This window comes from Bison bison, unplaced genomic scaffold, assembly GCF_000754665.1.
Source record: "Bison bison bison isolate TAMUID 2011002044 unplaced genomic scaffold, Bison_UMD1.0 scf7180017864240, whole genome shotgun sequence".
In the NCBI taxonomy this organism is placed as follows: domain Eukaryota; kingdom Metazoa; phylum Chordata; class Mammalia; order Artiodactyla; family Bovidae; genus Bison; species Bison bison.
The window spans coordinates 1,425,759-1,428,123 of record NW_011494812.1 but is presented as its reverse complement, the minus strand read 5'-3'; the positions used below and the strand labels follow the sequence as shown (position 1 = coordinate 1,428,123).

The 2,365-nt window shown below is 40.8% G+C and overlaps 1 protein-coding gene and 1 long non-coding RNA gene across 3 annotated transcripts in view; one reads left to right on the top strand and one right to left on the bottom strand.

Moving 5' to 3' along the window:
- LOC104993538 overlaps positions 1 to 2,365 on the top strand; it is a 75,742-nt gene that overhangs the window by 757 nt on the left and 72,620 nt on the right. The window lies entirely within an intron of this gene.
- Positions 1 to 2,365, bottom strand: part of CADM3 (cell adhesion molecule 3) — a 31,277-nt gene that overhangs the window by 13,937 nt on the left and 14,975 nt on the right. The gene's annotated exons all lie outside the window — the stretch shown is intronic.

The window sequence follows — 2,365 nt, the reverse complement described above, 5'->3', positions numbered from 1 at the left end:
ATAGAGGGGTCAGGGCTCAACCCCACAGTATTGGTACCCAGTATACAAAGTAAGCACTAAACAGACCTTTGCAATGGAGAAAATAGCCTTCTCTTACTTTGGCATAAAGGCTTTGAGTTTTCAGAGTGGACTTCCAACCATGAATTCATGTCAAAACAACCTTGAGAGAGAGGCCGCCAGATAGGGTCTCTTTCTAGAGGTCTGAAGAGGCTCAGTGACCCACCTACAGGCACACAAATAGGGCCCCTTTCAAGGGTCCTCTGTCTCCTGCTGGTTGGTGCTCTTAAAGCTTTTTCAGCAGCTTCTCTTTCTTACAACGTTTCAGCCCACTGTATTGCAATTTTCTTTAGTTATCAGCCTCCTTATCTAAACTTTGAGTTGGTAAAGAGGGCAAGAGCCTTCCCTTTTTCATCTTTGTGTCTTCAGTACTTAGCCTATCATGGGCCCTCAGTACATTTAATTGCCTCTAGTAATTCATTCAGTCACAATTGGCACTCTGCTATGTCCATTCTCACTCAGGCAGAGCATGTCTTCTGTCCAAACAGCATGGATTTAGTCTTCATTCTATTGCTCCTTATTTCATTTGTGCTGTTTTCGGCCTTCTCCTCCGCTGCTTTTTTCCTTGCTTACATTACATTCATCCCTTTCCTCTTCCTGCATCTTGCTGGCATTTTTTTTTTTTTTTTTCTGCATAGGATGAATAAGTGAAACGATGATGTTGGTCATTCAAACCAGACTGAATTGTTTAGTTGAGGGGTCTGATAACTAAACAAATAATCTCTAATAAATGGTATGTTGGGGATATGCTTGATATATTGTCTCTGTAGGTTTATAAGGAACTCAGTCTGGTTTGCTATGTTTTAAGAAACTGATTAAGAAATAGCTCTTTTTTTTTTTCCTGCGAGGGGTGATATTTTCCCCTTTAATTCTCCAAAGTACTTATGATCCCCTGTCTCCTCTTGAGAATTGTCTGTTAATATGCCTGAAAGTTTTCTTGCTGTTTTTATAAAACTGTACACCTGTAATGATAAATTCTGAATAGCCACTCTCCTGGGAGCAGATGAGTGATTATATAATGTTATTCATAGAAACATGGATAAGTGGCAGAAATTATAACCTGGATTGTGAAAGCCTTGTTCTTTGGATTTAGATCTTGCCAATCGTTTATGACATCAGCATAAATTCCCTCAATGGGTTCAGTCTGGAAAGAACTTAAGAGAGTGCTCTGAAAAGGTGGCATGCACTTTGAAGTGGAAATAGTGACAGTTCTCTTCAGGCAGGGTCACTGGAAGGAAATGTAGACTTTGAGACCATAAGCCCATTAGAAAGGGGAGGCCCAGGTTACTCACGTAGAAAAACTGATAGAGAGAGCTCCAGTCATATAGGTCATGTTGTTTCCCTGCTTAGAAACCTTCGCTGACTTCCCATCGTCTGCACATACATCCAGATTTGTTAGCCTAGCTTACAAGATCCTGCGGTTTGATGCCAATATGCCTTTCAGCTTTGTCTTTTCTTTACTTCACTCAGCCCATATCCCAGACATATGATGCTATTTGGAATTCTTTCTGTAAACCCTTTGCTTTACAGCCAAGTTCACTTTCCCACAGTCACTCTGTTGATAATGCCCTTCACCCATCTGCACACATCTAAGCTCTAAGCATCCTTAGAAGCCTATTTGTTTGTGGCACTTCCTTCAAGAAGGTTTCCCTGATTGCCTCAGGCGGAAATCATTTCTGATTTTGTTGTTGTTGTTGTTACATTTTATCTGCTTTTCTTAAATTACGCATCAATCTTTACTTTGAGCTAAAAGTTTGGCTTCCCTTCTAAATTATAATAATTCTGCAGGTAGTGTTGATATCTGATTCATCTCTATATCTGGTACCAGCCCTATTACAGCATATTGCACTTAGAAGGTGCTTAATAAATATTTCCTTAATAAATGAATCAAAGATGTTGAACATCTTCAGTTGGGGTAACTAAGTTCAACATATGCCTGTGAAGAGGAAAGAGCAAATCAAACAGGCTAGGAAGAAATGAACCAAGGAAGACGGTCGATATTGCAGAGGCTGAAGCTCTAGAAGGTTACAAGATGGGGGAGAGGGGGGTGGATCTCTATTTATTGATTACCTTCTATGTGTCATGATCCAAGCCAAGTGCTCTGTTTTCATGATTCCAAAATAACCTGTGTGTATGTGTTAGTTACTCAGTCGTGCCCAACTCTTTGGGACCCCATGGATTGTAGCCTGCCAGGCTCCTCTGTCCATGGTATTTTCCAGGCAAGAATACTGGAGTGGGTTGCCATTTCCTCCTCCAATCTATCATATACTACCCTGCGAATCTTAAAGAGTTCCCATTGTGTGCCAAG